This window comes from Pteropus vampyrus, unplaced genomic scaffold (genome assembly GCF_000151845.1).
Source record: "Pteropus vampyrus isolate Shadow unplaced genomic scaffold, Pvam_2.0 Scaffold245, whole genome shotgun sequence".
NCBI classification, from domain to species: domain Eukaryota; kingdom Metazoa; phylum Chordata; class Mammalia; order Chiroptera; family Pteropodidae; genus Pteropus; species Pteropus vampyrus.
The window spans coordinates 669,991-688,834 of NW_011889026.1; the positions used below are offsets into that span (position 1 = coordinate 669,991).

Consider the following 18,844-nt stretch of genomic DNA (forward strand, 5'->3'; position numbering starts at 1 on the left):
TGAACTCTGTTGAAAAAGGAGTCTGTCTTCATGAAGCATAACTTAACCTTCATGGCTCCTAAAATATCAAATGATTTGGGTTAAAAGCTTTGTATTTTAAACAGCTGGTCACTGAACTGCAAATGAAAGCTGCTTCTGTGAGGTTTTCACTGCTGTTACTTAATTTGTTTTTTACCTAGACAAAAGAGTAAGCAAATAGTATACGATGGGAAAACTGAAACGTTACCTACTGTTTCTTTAAGAAACCAGCTTATCCAGAGGGTTTTAGTGTGTTTGACCTAACCTGCTAGCAAGGAAAAGTTCTTTAAAATAATGGATATTAGCCGCGTCCAATCACAAAGGTCAGTTTCACTAACAGGGAGGAGATTTTACTCTTCAGCCACTAGAATTGGAGAAGGTGGAGCTTGATATTCAGGTTTGGTTGCTTTGGAGTACAGCTTCAAGTGAAGTTAATCTGAGGTGAAGCAAACAGAAAATTGTGGAGGTTTTGTTGGTAGGATTTTTGTTCTAATCTTTTAATGATCCTTTATTTTACACTTTTGCTCCTTTATGCTTCTGTGTACGCTAGGTTTTGTCATTGTTGCTGTTTTCCGATGCAAACTAAACATTAAAATTAAGCAGGGAAGCAGAACAAAAGGGCTGTTTGGACAGGAAATAGGTGTTCAGAGAATCAAACTTGACTTTCTTTTATCATTATTTTTAGTTCAGAATTTGGGTGTCATTAAAAAAACGTTTGAATCAAAATCATCTCCGGTAACAGGCTTTTCTCTTGGGCTGGATGTTTGAGCAGTCATTTGTCAGTTTTTATAAATGACATCTGGAGGAGGTCTAGTTGATGTGTCATTTTCCTTAAACTTAAGATGTTGTTAAGTTGCTTCAAGAAAGATAAATGTGGTAGGTTAAATGTATGTGTGTGTTTTTTTTTTTTAAGAACTGAAACGCCAGGTGTTTAATTTTCTTTTTCACCCCCAGCACACCCCCTTTTTTTAACTTTATTTTAAATTTAGCAATAGGTTGACATTTTCAGTATGCTCATAATTTTAGCTTTCCTTTTAAAAAGATCATTGATTCATTTTATTTTAAGGTTTTAAAATGTAGCTGATGTACAATATTGTATTAGTTTCAGGTGTGCATCTTAGTTATTCGATATTGGTTCATTTTATGTAGAACGAGGTAAAATTGCTTTCTCCTTCATTCAAACTTCATTTATTTCAAAGATGTAGATAAGTAACACCTTTTTGAAACAGGAAGTGAATGAACTTATATTTCTAATAGCTATTGGTAAGCTACCAAAACTTTTTTAGAAAAGTATCTGTGAATCTGTTGACATTTCTTACTTATGCGATAATGCTGTTTTGGTTCAGTGCCAGAAGTTTTCTTTAGAGACTTTTTTCTTTATAGTGTTGCTCTTCAACCTCATAGAAATTAAGGCATAAAAGTTCATCTGAATAATTGGCCCAAATGCCAGCTGGGCATTTCAGCCAGTGTAATACTTGTATTTGCTATGCTGCTGCTTCCAGAACGTGCTCTATCTATTGCTTAAATAATACAATAATAATAGTAAAATAAAGAAAAGTCACTTGGGTACCCACCAGATCATTGTGTGGTGGTCTTATTTTTCCCCCCTGTTCTCTACCTTACTAATATTCTTGTATTTTTCCCAAAATTGTAAATAAGTGCAGATTACTTTTTACTCCATTGTATCATCTGTTGTTTAAATTCTTTTAATTTCTGTTGTTTTACAATTCTCTTCGATTAGAGGGACCTTACTTTACCTAGTCTTTTGCCTGTTTTATATTTAGAGTGTTCTTAATTTTTCATCATTTTAAATGGTATTGCATTGAACAGACTTCCGTGTGTAAATTTTAAAATATTTTCCTTTTTACTTTTTTTTAAAAAAAAAAAAAAAAATGTATTTCCTTTGGAAAAATCCCCTGGTGTGGGCTTCCCTAGATCAAAGGGTATGAACACTTCAGTGGCCAAATTGCTTTTCAAAAAGGTTATACCAGTTTATATTGCCACCAGCAGGATGTGCTTCAAAATTTCTTTAATAGGTAGCCATTAAATGTTAAACTGTGCCTCTGAAGCTCTGTGACTTGTTGATTAGTTTTGCCTAAACTAATAGCCTGTTTTAAATTTCATTTCCCAATATGCAGATGGATCTACTTCCATTTTCTGGACATTAAAATCAGCTAAAGGAAATTGGGAAAATCTTTACCCACCGAAGTGAGCAATTATGTCTTTGTTGGGTATTTTTTTTACTTATTACATAGATTGCCGTCTGTAAATATAAGGCTTAATATTTTACACTGGCATTGTTGTTGAGGCCAGCTTTTCTGAGTACATGCTGCTTCTGGTAAGCACATACCAGAGGAAATATTTTCTGCCAAGAAGATGTTCTTCCAGGAAAATGTGTCAGAAACATTTTTAGAGAGGGGCTGGAACCGTGCCAGTTAACCTTACTTTACCTGTCTCTGAACAGGTGTAACTAGCCTTTGTCACTGTTTGGATTTTTTAAATGCAATATAGAAGCAGAATTAGTATGTATGGATCGAGGATTTAAAACGGCACATGAGTATCTTTCTCGTATGTCGTAGGTTTTCAGTTAAAGGCGAGAAGACGACCGTATGCACAGGGTGACCAGACGTGGCATTCGTGTGAAGAACGTTGTTTGTGTGGCAGTACCTGCTGTTACGTGTGCTCTCAGCAGCTCAGTCTGTTCAATAGGCTGTCGCTGCTCAGGTTATGAACTTGTTAACTACTGTTCGGAATAAACTTAAAAAGTTGTTTTAAAGCAAATTTCAAGACAATTAAAAGTATTAATATAATTTATAAATGGGGGGCAGTGACAAGTCATGGGTTAAGCTCTAACTCATTGATGCAGCCAGTGGTTGAGCGCGAATAATCTTAAATTCGTCTAGCTCATTTTGCAATTTAAATACTTTCTGAAAATTCTTACTTCAATTTACTGATAACTTAGTGTATCTAACTTTCAGAGCTAATATTGGTACGTTGGTTATTGTGGTTGTTTCAGGGGAAAGTTTTTTGTTTGTTGGTTTCTTTGTTTTTTTAATGTCTATTTTGTTTGTCACGGCCGAAGAGTTCAGGCACTTCGTTTTTCTTATTTGGAATAAAAGGGAAGATCTTAAAACCCATCACTTTTAATAAGTGAAAAAGTTCTTATGAAATACATCAGTGCATTTAAATTTGCTGGATGTGTCAATATATATGCAGATAAGTACTTTATTCATGAATAGGATGGTTGAGATTCACTCGAATATTTAAAATTTGTGTCGGTGCTTACATATTTCCTTTGTTATGAATTTCAGGAGTGTATTTAATTTTCTTCTTAACAGATTAATCTTACTGCTACCAAGTAGGGCTGAAGGTAATTGTAAACGATTGTAGTGAAAGTCATTTCAAGTTTAACTGTAGATTACATTTTAATGGGTCCTCAAGGTGAAGGTTCACCTACTCTGCTAGTAGCCCGGGAACACTAGAACTTTGAGAAACGATCGTGTTTGCTGTTTTCTCTGATGTATCTCATCTCTCCTGGTCTCATCTCTCCTGGTTGACAGAACTGGGGTGTGTCTAGCCCTCCCTTGGAGTTTATTGGTTTCATTTGGAGGGTAGAAACCAGTTTTCCAGGGGGAGACGAAAACTCTTTAAATGCTGTAATATTGAGGCAAAAATGAGAATAGTGATAGCTCTATTTTATTCTTTCAGCATGGAGGAAGAAAGTGATCTAGAGAGGATGTTAAATGCAGTCAGAGTCTCTATTGTTAGCCTCCATTCGATGAGAATGCAATGATTTGTTTTGAAAAACAATCAACATTTTTAACGGACAATAAGAAGTGAGTAAACCTTGAAAGAACCTAGAACCAACCGGTGGCTCAATATTTATTAGATCTCTTTGTTCTGTGCAATAGGGGACGTTGGCAGTTTCGCAGTGTATTTTCTATATGGCTTCTTTATAAAAGTAGGTAAATGTTTTAGGAGGTATTTTTTTGTTGCTAGCGAAGGTTCGCACTGTTGACTCCTTTTTCCTTCCTGAAACTCTTGCCATGAGTTTAATGCTATTCCTCCTGTCTGTGATCTCTGTGCTTTGCAAATGCTTCCTCTTCACAGCCATTACCTGTTGGAACGTCAGGATTCTGACCTTAACGCTCCTCTCACTGTCCTCCTTGGGTAATCTCCAGTCCCTTATCTTCAGTTCACATCCTATGTCTGTTAATGGTTCAAGGTCTATATGTTTTGTTTGCACTGAGACTCGTATTTATCCAGCTTGTAAATGTTTCTTCCATCCACGCATAGAGCTCAGCGAGGCTGAACTTCACTGCTTGTTCCGTCCTCCTGGCCGCATCTCCTAAACCCGCCTTCCCCCCCGTCGCAGCAGGTGGTACTGCCATCCAGGCTGGAACTGGGGTGTCATTCCGATCTTCCTTCTCCTTCAGCCTCCCGCCATTAGTCACAACTTTCTCTCAGTTTTCAATCCACAGTGTCTTTCTTTCTTCGGCCTCCTCAGTGACCTTCACTTCCAGATTTGGCTTTCGATAACGTCCTGCACGCAGTCAAGTCTGTCTTTCCCTGTTTACAATTCTTTCCTGATTCCTTGTTGTCCTTTGAACTTTCTTAACGACCTAGTGTGAATAATCATACCAGCTGATTCTGTGCTAACCATTCTGTGAAGTAGTCTCCAAACAGCTTTAAAAGAGGGAAGTATTGTTGCCTTCATTTAGCAATCAGACAGTTTGGAATGGCTGACTAATAGGGCCAAGGTTGCCTCAGCTGGCACGTGGGTCCATCCACCCTTTGCACTGACAGCGGTGGGACCAAAGTCCTTTCTGGTCTTCGGCAGCGAGCCCTGTGCCCCCCCAGGCGGCCCCCGCTCGCTTCTCCAGCCCTGTCCCTCCGCACTGCTACGTTTCATACGGTTCCTCCTTCTAGGGCATGCTCACAACTTGTTGCCAAAGTCTAAAAGTGCTTCAAAGAAAACATTTTCTAAAAGCATTTCTGACCATTTTTTGGAACCTTTCGAAAAAGGTAGACGTTTTGGCATCCCCAGAATATGAAAAGGTAAAAGAATGAGATGTAGGAAAAATAAAGATCGTTTTCCATATGTGGTGAGTCTTGAATTTCAAAGCTGTTGAATTCTTCACATTTAATGGAAGCTTGAGGCCGAGGTGTGTAGAAGGAAGACTGGGCAGAGTTGAAAGCGCTGTATCTAAGCTGTCTGAAATGCTACTGGCCTCCTTAAATAGCAGGTAGCCGAGACCTTGTGTTCATTTTTGCATCCGGGTGTATGAAGCATCTGCCTGTGAACACAGGTCAGATGAGGTGGTGAGTAACTTACAGGGGAGAAATCGGCTACGTGTTTTCTTTTGCATCAGATAGTCTATCAAAAAAGCGAAATAGTGCAGCTAATCTCACCTCGGAAGAAAATTGACGTCAGCTCAGAAATAGTTGGTTTGGAATCACTTTTCATTGGATACTACATGTCTTTATCAATCCCCACTACCCCCCTCTAATATATTTTAAGGTAAAAGGACCTGCACTGGCCATCCCCTCCCCCTCCCGCCCCCACCCCCAAAAAGCCTTTTCATCTCTAGCTTTGAAAGCAACTTGGTGGTAAAAGAAAAAGATCAAGTGGATAGGACTTTTGAAAATATAGGTAAATTGGTTTCTTCGAACGGGTTGAGGTCTTACTTACAGTTGGGAGTTAATATAATTATAAACTTTTAATAAAAGTCCGTGGTTACTTATTACAAAAGCAGAAGTTTGGGGTTTTTTGGTTTTTATTAAACCATTAAAGTACTTTAGAGGCCAAACATGCCTTACTGTTCTCAAATTTTTAATTTGACATGTTTTACTATCCAAGATCTTTTGCTGCTTTTTAAGATAATAAAAATGTAAAATAACAGTTCATTTAATAGATTTTAGATGTCATAATAATATATAATAAAATAACATTTTATTATTAAGAACGTATGGCTTACCTTTGATAAATACAGCATACAATGTCTCTTAAATTTTTAGATAATCACTTAAAATATCTAATGTATCTCTTTTCTCCGTGAATAGCAAATCTCAGTAGCTGTAGAACCTCCACCTGCCAAAATTTTACTTATTTTTTTTTTTTGCCCCAAGGTCTGAGTAGCATATCGATAGCAATACCACCCTTCCTTTAGTTTTCATGGTTACTAAATGCTGCCAAGGTAAAACCACCTGCTCCCTACCGGTTACTATAGTTAGTGTTGACATGTTTTCTTATGTCTGGCCAAGGAAAAACATTTGCTAAAGTTTTACATAGTATTTCCCCAACGTTTATAGTGGGAAACCATTGTTTTTTGGACAGGTTTCTTTTGAGATGACCTAATTTTAGTTGACTCGAATTGTTCTAAAGTTTTCATCTTTCCAGTCATTTGAAACCATTTTCTTTTCAGCTGCAAATATGTACTTAACTGTGTTCTCTGCTAAAGTAATAATTTCTGGTAGGTATCTACAGTAGTGGTTCTCAAAACTTGAACCTAAGAATCCCTCGGAAGCTTGTTAGAGTGTGCTAATCCTTGGGCTCAGCCTCCAGAAACTGATTCATTAGGTATGGGGCAGGACCTAGCAATGTGCAATTTTCTGATGCCATTAATCACATATTTGAGACATGCTGACGTAAACGTTATGTAGGGAAATCCGTGTTTAATGATCAATTCAGGAAAACTGACTTTTCAAACTTGCTTATCTCTCGAAATTTTGAATCAGACTCTCCTTAGTCTTTGGTTCTGGCTAACTGAAAGCCTGGGTGTTGGGACTTTAAGTTCCTAGCAATATATCCAGGCCAACGTTGGGCCAGTTGGACTCAATCGATCTAGCAGATTTAGGCCCAGTAAATAAGGAGACCAGTAAATAAATAAGACACATTGTCAATGTAGTAGAAACAATTTTCCACTGAATGCTAAGTGGCTTCCAAGAATACGGTACCTAGCAATTTATTGAGTGTTTTATAACCACACAGACACAAGGGAAAGGCCTTGGAACGACTGACTGCCAGACAGTATAAGTCAGTATCACTAACGTGGGACCCAGAATCATCAGGATGCTCTCTGTGTGACTCTGAGACCAGGTCAGTGCAGGTTCACGTGTTGACTCCTCAGTAGGTTCAGAGGTCATATGCCTCTACTTTTTTCCTAATTAAGGAGACTTAAAAATTAGTTAAATTACTAATGCTTTTTTTCAGAATTATAGGTAATGACAGTGTACATGTAGGATATTCTAATGATGTCAAAAAGAGACCCCTTCAGCTGTACTTGTTATGTCTTTCTCAGATGACCTACGGGTGCCCTTAAGTTCTCGAAGAGAATACAGTACAAATCAGAAAGTCTTGAGCACGGGCTTGTCATCTGGCATACTGTTTCGGGATTGTTATAGATCAGCCTGGCTATTTAACGGCCTGGAAGGAGGAAAGACTATAAACCAGCTTAGTATTTTTTACACTGTTCGAGCATTCCCTGACTGATCCTCAAAATTAAAGGTGGAAAAGACTCTGGTAATTTGATTTTTACGTGGATGATTGGGTTTCCTGTAGTTGATATATTAGGGGTTCAGAGTTTGTTTTTGTGACGTGGATAAATGCAAGTCAAGTGTTAATTCATTATATAAACATTTGAGTGCCTAGAACACCTGTTCTGTGCAGGTGTGCCAGATACTAGATATAGACTGCTGAGTAAGACACATGGCTCCTAAAATTTAGTGTTGTCACAATGTAATGGGCTGGATTTACATGACCAAGAAAGTGACTTGTGTATTGATAGGGGTTTTGTCTCTAAGAAGCAATGTTTTTGTATTTTTCTTCATGCGTATTTATCCCATTTGTAGCAGATAGCATTTCCCTGCAAGATAACTGTTAACCAGGATGAATACAGAAGATTTATAGGGAAAAAAGCGATTTGATAGTTGGATAATTTTTTGAAAAAAATCAACTATGTATTCTCAGTGAACAGTATAATAAACTGAACATGGTATTTAAAACAATTCAATATTAAAATTTCTATTAGATGGGTAGTAACATTTTAATTCATTCAGACTTCTGAATGATAGGCGTGCGGGGGAGACAGGACCTAACTCATCGAGGCTGGACTTGTGTCACATTTTTGTGTTCCTCACAGCATATTGTCAGCCGTGAATGAATGGGTTCATCGAAGGTGTTTATCTTGCAGTATTTGATCTTGCCAACTTTGATTTAAATTGTTTAGGTCGAAAGGCTACTGTTTGTTTGTTTGTTTGTTTGTTTGTTTGTTTTTAAATAGCTATTAGTTTTGAGCATTTTAACTTTGGTAAACAAGTAAAAATGTTTTAAATTATAGTTTTTCTTAAAAATACTTATAAATTCTTTTAAGTTCTGTGAAGAAGTCTCTTGGCCTTACAGTAGCCAGTTCAGTCTAAGTAAATCTTTAGGTTTCGTATTTGAATCTTGGCGAAGGGAGGGACCTTTTTTAAAAACTGCAAGTTCTTATCTGAGAAATTGAAAATTCTTAGGAACATGAATTATTTGTAACAACTTTAATGATCGAGCAAGGAAGTACGGGGAAACTGCTTTCTCCATATTTTCCAAAGAATTAGAAAATATTCAGAAATGATTCTTGAGGAAGAGAATAGGCTGCCCTTTTTGGGGAGGGATCATTGAAATGCAGTAAATTACTTAACATCAGTTACCCATGGAAGTCTAGAACTAGCAGAGAATGTTTAATAGAATTTGTGTGAATTATACGCTCCCCCCATACAACTTTGAAAATTGGTGATGAACATGTTGAAGCTGCAATTCATGTTCTGTGCTTATTGTAAAATAATACCACGTGTTATAAAAAGGCCGTCCACACAGATCTTGTTCGCGGCAGCAGATCATTTTCGAGCTGTCGGAATGAAGCAAGAAGTGCGTGTAGAGGGAAAGTAAGAAAGCGCAAAGCTTGTTTCTCTGCTTCTATCTAAATGAGGATGATTAGCAAAAATAAAATAATTATTAAAAAATAAAATATTTGCTTAGCGGAAAACTGATACTTGTAGAAACGAACTCATCGGTTACGTGGCTCCTCTTGGTATAACTCAAACTCGTGATACCCTCTACCGAGTACAGATATAACAGGATTATTTTGAATCAAAATTGCCATTTCCAACTCCTTTGTCCTATTTTGTTTTTTCCAGCTTTATTGAGGTAAATTTGCATACAATAAAATTTGCTAATTTTAAGTGTGCACGTTTAGTTATGACAGGCGACTGATTAGTCACCAGCACAGTCATGGTATGGAGCGTTTCCATCCCCCCAGAAAGCTTCCTTGTGTCCCTTTGGAGTTAACCTCCAACTGTTCTCAGCCGGGGCCTTGGACCCCTTTCTGCCCTAGTTGCTTTTTGTTTCATTTCCTATAAATCTAGTCACACGGTACGTGGACTTTTGTATCTGTCTGTATCTGTCTTCTTGCATTTAGCGTAACAGTTTTGAGGTTCACCCAGATTGTTAAGTTCATTTTTTTTTTTTTTCTGAATAGTGTTTCATTGTGTGGCTGTTTTACCGTTTGATGGATATTTGGATCGTTTCTAGTTCTTGGCCGTTATAAATAAGGCCACTGAGCACGTTGCAGTACAAGTCTTTGTGTGGACACGTGTGTCAGTACCTGGGAGTGGGGCCTTTGCTCTGGTTTAAATGTAAGGCTTGGCGTCTTTAGGTAGAGAAAACAGAAAAATATATAGTAACCCGAAAAGTTAAAATTTATTGTAGGAAAAGTCGAATCGCCTGCGATTATTCTCTTATTCTTCATACTCCTTTTTTAATCTTCCCTGAAAAAAGCTAATTACCTTTTCCCTTAACTACAACCTCTTCAAAATGGTATTCATTATTTAAAACTAGTATTTACAAGAATATGCTAAATTTGGCAACCTTTCCTGTCCCCTAACCCCTAGTATATACACTTACACTTACACTTACACTAAGTTTTACTATTTTGGAGCCCTTTTTTCATGACTTTCTATATATCACCTCCTTTTTCCACAGACTCGGGACCTACATAGTACAGTTTGAGCTCAGGGAAATACAGAAGCAACTACAGATAAAGGTTTATGATTTTTAATCTCATGTATTAGGGGTTTGTTGGAAATTCAGCTGCAGACCGTGTTGGTCTGACCTGGGGTTTCATGAGGCCTGTGACGTGAGCTCTGTCTGCTGACTCACGTGGATATGCTACGCTCTCCTTGGCAGTATGGGTTAGAGTTGATTTAGAGGCAAGGAGCACCCGAAAACACACTCCCTGCCCTCCCAAATATATTGCATGTGTATACACACAAATGTCCATATACACGCCCCGTATTTCTTAAATTAGGGATTTGTAGGTTTAAAATTGGCTTAAATTTTAGGCCGGAGTCGGTCACGTATATGTACAGTATAAGTAGATTTTAAGAAACATTTGAGTTATTTTGAGTGAGCCCTAAAGCTTTTAGTCATCTGGTAGGACATAGCAAATACATCATTTTGTAGGACATAGCAAATATGCAATAAATAGTTCAGCATTACATAATACTTTAAAAATCGGTGAGATTCAAGTGTTCGGATGCTATTTCTCATGGTGTTTTGAAACCACGTTTCTAATATAAATAATCAGCTTACTGTGTTTGTGGAATCCTAAAGCTTTTCCTAAAATTGACTGTAGAAATTGCGGCCAGTATTGTACACGTGGAGGGAAAAGTAGTTATCTGGGTGCTTGGGAAATTGTGACTGAATGCAGTTTTATTTTTCAGACAAGCCTTCTATCACTTGATTAACCTGTAGTAATGATGGTGCTAAAGAAATTTGAATCTGGGAGGAACGTGCTATAAACCTTCCTCGTAGGCGTCAGAAATATGAGAGGCCCAAGACTCCCATCTTCCCCAGTCAGCAGCGTCCCGAAGGGTATTCTTTGGGCACCGAAGTCGCTCCTTTGACTGTAAAAGTTCCTCTTGAGTTGGTGGCTGTTTATGCTAAATAAATAAGCTAAAGTCTTAGAAAAATACCTAGTTTGCTTACTTTGCGTGCACACGTTTTATAAAAATTAATCCTTGCTCATGTCATAGTGACATATTGTTATAGTGTACGGTGGTGTCAGATACCGAATGAAATGTTTCGATTTCCTCATTGTACCTCAACAGCCCTTCTGTATAGCTATAGTGGCGAAAGCACTCCTTAAAATTTTAGACAATTAAAATGTGCATAGTCAATTTTAACTGTCTCAACTCTGTTTCGTGTTAACTGTGTTACAGGAATGAATCTGAAGTCTGCTGCAGTAAAACTCTGAAGGCTTTAAAATGTTTTCTTGCATAAAACTCAAACTTTAAGTAGCTGCTTATGAGGATAGGGAAGGCAGGAAGCTAATGTCTGTCTCAAGATACAGGACAGCTGTTTGCTCATCCACCTCAACTGTGTGAGTAGACTTAAGCCTGTAACCTAAGTACTTGGGCATAGTGCTTTACAATTTTAATCTAAGGCGCTCGAAGATCCCTTCATTCAGCATGAGGAGACATTTTTTAGCATCTCTTTTTTCCTGGTGGGTAGGATAGTGAAACTGGAGGGGGGGCGGGTGGTAGATTATTACTTATAAAGTGTTTTTAAGACTAACACTTGATAACTAAATATCGTTAGTGCCCTTGCATCTTTTTTTCAGAATTGTGTTAAGGGATGGAATCTCGTTACTAATGTTATTATTGTGAAGCAAAAGATGATAATTCTTTAGATTGCTGTGTATTTTGGGGTTGATTTCAGCCTTTGAAATTAATAGTTAGACAAACAACCATGAAAATATTTTGGGGAATATGATGTTAGGTATTAATGTAGAAAATCGCTGTTGGAAATCATTTGAATTACAATTAATTTTTAAAATAGCTCTGTTTAATCAGCGCATATACTTCAAAATAAAGGCACTCTTGTTCCCTACATTCAGTTGGAAAACTTTTAAACTTGCCAACTTTGTTTTTCAAAAGTGCTTTGATAATGTAAGAACCTGTTGAAGAAGAAAAGTTCTCCTTTTCCTTTTTCTTACTAAAAGCTGTCACCCTAAGAATCATTTGGCGGGGATGTCTAATTGTTGTCTACTTTTCCTGTTCGTTTTCGTTTTTTTCCTCATAGATTCAGGAGCGAGGCCCTTAATCGAATGTTTTCCCCCCTTAGAGGAACGCATGGTCGTACGCGTGAGGTGATTAAAATAACAGACGTCGCCGTGGTCAGGACGGTGAGCGTGAGGGTGAAGACGCGAACCTCCGAGCGTTGAGGGAGGCGTGGAGTAGGAGGAGCGCCGTTCGCACCGAGGCGCAACTGCTTTCTCTTTCACGTCATAAGTGTGTGGGTTGAAAATCAAAATCGAGCGTCTTTAGAATTGGTGGATGAGAAGACGTTTAGAAAACGCGGGCATTCTGGTGAGACCGGAGGCGCCGGGCACAGGCGAGGCACGTGGGGCTGCCTCCCGCGGCGGCGGCACCTGCAGGTGTCGGTTCGCCCAGTCCGTTTCCTCTCCGGACTGGTCGGCAGATGCACAGCACCGCGTGAGTGTCCAGGGGTCACCTAGTTCCTAACCTTTCAGGAGCTCTAAAGAAGAAATATTATGATCTCCCCGTTTAATGACAAAACTCACTTCAGTGGAGTCTTACGGTCTGTCACGCGAGGTTCAGCGCTGCAGTTACGGTCGTTTGGCACGTCACGTGTGGAGCCGCGGTCACTGGCACTGCCGTTGGTTCACAGTGCTCCGGCACAATAGCCTCTCTTTAAATTAGGGTCGGGAATCGGATCTGGAACATTCGAATAAACTGCAGTTTTTAAGATGAGATTGGGCAGAAAGGACACACAAGAGGAAGTCCTCTCGATCGGGGATCGGGTGATGCTGAACTGGTCCCCGTTTCGCCATCGCCTTTTCTCCCTCTGAGATGATTCTTCGTGTCTGTGTCCGTCTTCTGCCGGGCAGGCGGGGGACAGTGCCGAGCAGCTAACTGGCTTTGCCGCGCTGAGAAGCCCACATGACACTCTCGCTTCTCTCCGCCCGCGCCCTGCCCCGTACCTCAGCGCGGAGGCTGCAGGCTGCACCTTGGCCTGGCAGCCTTTGCCGCTGTGTTATGCAGGCGGCAGTCCGAGGCCATGTAACATGGTCAAGTACAGGCTGTAGAGTCAGCCATGTGATGTTGTTATTAAGTTTGTCTCCTCTTTGGGCGGAGAGATACTAACGTCATCTTCTAAATCCTCCAAGGGATAGATCGTAAGGCTTTGGGAGAAAGAGTCTGGAAACCACAAGGTCGGGTCTCCCGGTTAGGAACCGTGGGAGACACCCACCCCGCAGCGGGGGGACGGGGGGACCCTTACGCTCCTGCCTCCTGTTCTCACTAGCCACACGCGGCCTGGGTGTCGGGCAGGGCCGTTCCAGACGGTCGGGTCGGACCTAGGTAGTATGTTGGCCTCGGACGTGACACTGACAACACACAGCTCTCTGGAGCGCGAGGAGGAGAAGCAGCAGAGGTAATTCTTCAAGACTCCTGCCGAGGGTCAGGTGTATCTTCTCCGGGTTTCGGTGAAGTGTTTTTTAGGCGATTTACAGAAGTCGTTGTAAAGTTATTTTAAGTGAAGGCATGGATGGGTGACTGAAGCAGAGCTGCCAGTGCGGGATTCTGTCCGAACGCGCTGCTTCTTGGATTGAGGTGAGCCGTGTTCTCCACTTTGACGCTGGCGGAGTGCTTTCTAGTCTAGAAGCTCCTTGGAAAGACAGATTGTGTGGGTGGTGCCTTCCTCCGAAGTCCTCCGGGAAGGACTGGGTGTCGGGTTTTCTTTAAGAGAGCCCTCCGCTTGGGGTGGTCCTGCTCGAGGCTCAAAGAGTGTGGGTTTCCACGCCGATAGTCAGGCCCTCTTGCTGTGCGTTTAGAAGGGCTACCTTCTAACATCACGTGGCAGGTGTTCAAGAGGATACCAGGAAGCAGAAACACAGTTTTATCTTCCAGAAGAACTCACTGTTTACTGGAGTCTAATCCTGAACCAGCACACATGGGAACAGACATCCGTTCTCACTAAAGAAAGAAAAGGGGCGATATTAAAGATTTATGGAAAATCTTATGGAATCGTAAGAAGTCTCGGTATCCTGCTGTGCGTCTGGAGCTCCACCGCCTCCCCACCCCAATCGATTCAGTGGTCAGGTGTCCACCCAGGTCCGATGAGCTTGTCCAGAAGGACAAGCCCCAGTGTTAGCAGGGCAGTGAGAGCTGAGAGCTGTAGGCAGCGCAGGTTATATTAAAAGGGAACGTTAGCGAAGAGGCAGTGATTGGCGTGCCTAACCTCAGTCTCTTTAACCAATTAAAAAGTGGGGAAGGGGTGATAATATTACCCCTCTCATGTAGATATGGCGAGATAATTCGTATAAAGCACCTAGCACAAGGCCTAGTCCATAATAACAAGAGCTAACATTTTCAGTGAGTGCTTACCAATACGTGTATAGGATGTAATGTTCCGATTTGATTTTTTTAATTGGGGGAAAAGTTTTGGAGAACATGAGATGAAATGATGACCTGTGGGTAGTTGCTCGGGGCATCTTCATTCAGAGGTGGAGGTGCTGCCTCGCGGGGCTGGCGGCCTGGTACCCTCTCGGGTGTTCGCGATAGTTCATCAGCCCCATCCCGGGGTGGCTTCTGGAGAGCATCGTGACCTAACAGTGGGTTCTCCATAATTGTTTTAGCCGTTCGAACCCCTTCGTTCAAATGAAATCTTGCACAGAAACTTGATATGTAATCTGTTCTCAGGGTCAGTTGCCACCGTCCTGTATTCTACTGCCGTTCTGCTTGAAGCAGATGTTTTTGACCCAACCTACCATCTCAGTTTTCTCTCCATCCCTGCCCTCTGCCTCAGCAATCACTGACAGAGCCCACAGTTATGAGAAATAAACTTAACGAAGGATTGCCTAAATGACAAGCATGCACGAGAAGTCCATGCATGCCCTTAGATGCGTTAAGATTTTATTTTTGCTCTGGCTCCTCAGAGCTGCCTGGTAACTGAAGTTGGCCGTGATACGTATCGAAAGATGGTGCCAATAAACAACCCTGGAAACTTGCGTTCTGCTTCACAGACGCTGCTGGCCATGTCACATTGTGTTCTACTTATAAACCGTAGGGGAAGAGCTCCTGTGTTGTCTGAGTCAAGATTAATTGTACTTCTGGTAACTGATTATTTTTCTCTGGAACATTGTACCTCCTAACTAGTCATCCTTCTTTGCCTTTGCGTTAGCGGCTAGGAGGAATAGAGTCCAGTGAATGGCTTCTAATCAGCAAATCCTCCCTTGTGGTTGATTATTGACAATATGCCTGACCTCTCATTTTTTTCTCTCCTTTTAACTTGGATTGACCATTTTTGCTTAACGTCTGACATCATACAGCATGCATTTTCAAAGTCACCCTGAGTCCTTAGAACAACACGAGGTACATGAAAAATGGCAGCGAAGCATTTAGCAAACGCTCGTTAAACCCTCCTTCCCATTCTGAGGTGGGATCTGCCCACAGCCTTCAAGTTTAAGTTCAGACGGCTTAGCAAGGATACAGAGCCTTCCCGGGGTGGCCCTACTCCGTTCTCAGGGTCAGTTGCCACCGTCCTGTATTCTAGGCACATAGGATTCTCTCCCCTGATGAGACCACGTACTTGCTTTTATCCTTCCCTCACGATTATAAATAACAAGTATAAGCACTTATTAAATTTCGTTGGCAGTTATCCAGAATAATCAGTGCATCCTTTTAGAAACTTGGGAGGAGGATGTTAGAAACCATCTCCTCACACTCTGATCAAGAAAGCCGTACCATCTGGGACGGAACTGAGGTGTATGCAGAGATCTCACAGGCCATCGCTGTGTGACAAGGCGGCCTTTCGTGAATTCGCCCTTGTGAGCTAGCTGGGTGGATGGGAGGCTTGGGTTTATGACTGCAGCTCCTGTGCAATACCTGATGCTTTGCGTGGCTCCCTCTCATGGTGAACGGCAGGTGTCTGACCTAGAAAAGCCACCTGAGCTTCTTATTGCTGTTTATGGGGTTTGGAGTGTTTTTACCATCACTGTCTCATTTGATCTTCCCCAAATCCTTTGAAGTAGAAAAGACAGGTATCACTCCTGTCTTCATTTGACGATCATGAGGCTGACCGCTGATCTAAGTGGTCGGCGGCAGAATCAGAACCAACTCTAAGTCAGTTCTTTGACCTTTTCGCTGTGCCGTACTACCCATCGAGTTGTCCCTGTGTTTCTAACAGTCGTTTCGAAATGACGTATAGCCGTGCCTCCTTGTGCAATGTTTGTTATCCCTCTCCTCAAGGTATTCAGTTTTAGCTAAAAGAGAAAAATCAGTTTCTAGAATATCTTGCAATAATCATTTGGGGCATCTTTTTTTTAATACCCCTATGAAGGGAGAGTTCCAAAAAACTGTATTTTTGGTGCTTCTTAGCATTTTATGTTTTCGTGGCCGCTGTGGATTTGGTTACAATTCTGGACTTAGATGTGATGTCTGTGTGGGTGCATGAAAATCACACATTACTGTTCCCGTTGTTACATTGAGTCTGGAGCGCGGAACCGGGTGTCGTGAACTTGTCTTTCACAGTGCCTCGTAGAGCAGTAGGCACAACAGTGAGTATATTCAGGCACCTTGAACAGAGAGCTGTGGCGAAGCAGACGTGTAGACACATAATTTTGCTCTATTTTTCCTGCTAATATTCTAACTGAAATAGTTTCGAAATCATCCGGCATGCACTTGAGTGCTCCCTGCGTTTCTGGCGTTGATCTAGAACAGAGGTTGGCAGACCGCGGCCCACTGGCCACATCCTTTTGGACACCTCTGTTTGTAAATAAAAGTTTTATTGGAAAACAGTGATGCCCCTTCATTTACGTAATGCCTGTGGCCATTTCTCACCCCCAAAGTGGAGTCGAGCAGTTGCGACAGGTGCTGCATGGCACACAAAGCCAAGGTCACTCACCGTTGGACCCTTGAGAGAAAGGGCCCGTAATCTAGAGCAACTGAATAACTGTTCTCTGCATTTAATGTGGGTTTCCTCTCACATTACTCTCCCTACAGACAGTGTCGTTCATTCACTGTTCATTTTTCAATTCACATCGAAGGACGAGGCTGATTATTGTAAGTAGCTGTCGGTTCAGTTTTTTTCCTCTGAATTGTGTGTATCGTGTTCCCTTAGCGGGCCTTTCCCGGAAGTGGGACACTGACCAGGAGCTGTGTGTCCAGATCTGTCCGCAGGTGGACTTCAGGGTGGGGTAACGTGGCCAGGAAGCAAGAACGAGGAGGCGGGTGCCGTGGGCGCCAGGGTCCCGGCACAGGTGCGAGCGCGAGCGCAGCGCAGTGTCGTCAGCACCAAGATTTAATCAAGTTCGCAGTGTTTCGTTTCGTCAAGAATGTTTGCAAGCGAAGGTGGCTCTTTCGATCGTGGCAGCGAGCGTGGTGACACAGACTGGGGTGGCTGACTCACGGGTGGCCGCTGCTGCCTTGATTCGTGCCCCGGCTCCGCTGTCCTGCCGTCTGCTGCCAGTCCACACCGGGGAAAGGCGAACGCTTTCTTGTTTGCAGGGAAATGGTTTGGCCTCCTGGACCTCAAAAATGGTCTCAGGGCTCCCCGGGGTCCACAGGGAGACTTCGGGGACCACTGGTTTAGAGCATGGACTCCAGCCGGATTGCCTTGCTCGATCGACTCTCAGCTCCGTCACTTAATAAATGTGTGGCCTCGAGCAATTGACTTAACCTCTCCGTGCCTCAGTTTCCTCATATGTGAAGTGAGGATGCCGATGCTACCTATTTCACAGGATTGTTATGGGGTTTAAAGGAGTTGGTATTTGCAAAGTGCTCAGAACAGAGCTTGGCACATAAAGCGCTATGTAAATGTTGTTCAGTAGAACTAAACAGTAAAGCCAGGATTCTGTACAAAAAGCGCGGTACGGAGAACGACCTGTGGCTTGGAGGAAGTCAGGGAGAGACTCGTCTGCGAGCGCCGGAGGCCGGTGGGAGACTTGCCCTGGGAGAGGTGGTCCTCGGGGCTCGGGCAGCGCGGCGGGATGTCGAGGGTCAGAGAGGAGGGCGTGAAGGAGGGCGGTGTGCCGGACCTCGCACGTGTAGGTCTTAGTCTGCGTTAGCCTTTTGGGGAAGAAAAGTGAACGGAAGTCCACGGATGTGGAAACCAATGGGAAAATCTGGGTTTTTCCCACCTTTGCAAAAGATATTGGGTCGCTTTGTACAGGTAGGTAATAACCGACTCGTTCTTAAGGCACGCGCTATGGGACCTGGGTCAGCTTGAGACCGTGAAGTTGACTGCAACTTAGTTTTACTTACACAATCACTGTGTTGGGTGTGCTTAATTAGGCAGATGGTTAGCTGAAGCCCTCTGAGTGGATGACCTGGCAGAGATCCCCGGTGGCTTAGAGCGCGAGGCCGAGCCCTCGTTCGGCGCACGGGCTCCGTACCCGCGTGTGGCGGCCCCTGCCGCGGGCCCCGGTCTCGTCACACAGCACGTTCGGTCTCTCTTCAAAGAGCCTCTTGCGGCGTCCAGTCTCGAGATGAATCCGTGGCTGCTGCTAGTTGTGTGCTGGCAGGAGGCAGGGCCGCTTCCTCCGTGCAGTCGACAAATGGCGAAGGCTTCCCCGTGCCAAGCGTGTTTCTAAGCATCACTAACAAAACGGACGAAATCCCTGCCGTTAGAGGTCGCATTTCAGCAGAGGGGGCCAGACAACACGAGCGTAGTTTAGCAGTGAAGTAAGGTTGACATGGTGAGGAAGGAAACACACCGGGGAGACACAGACTGTGTGTCAGGACGACAGCTACCTGCCAGGCTCAGTTA

General features: G+C 42.4%; 1 protein-coding gene across 6 annotated transcripts in view; it reads left to right on the forward strand.

Annotated features, from left to right (window-relative positions):
* The first annotated feature begins 392 nt into the window (after positions 1-392).
* ZFAND6 (zinc finger AN1-type containing 6) overlaps positions 393-18,844 on the forward strand; it is a 35,139-nt gene continuing 16,687 nt past the window's right edge. For 2 of the 6 annotated variants that reach the window (XM_011374386.2, XM_011374389.2), the window contains exon 1: positions 393-493. The gene's annotated coding sequence lies outside the window, so the exon portion shown is untranslated. Of the gene's footprint in view, positions 494-11,274; positions 11,436-18,844 lie in introns of all 6 variants that reach the window. The other 4 variants (XM_011374390.2, XM_011374387.2, XM_023520054.1 and 1 more) reach the window with 4 other exon arrangements.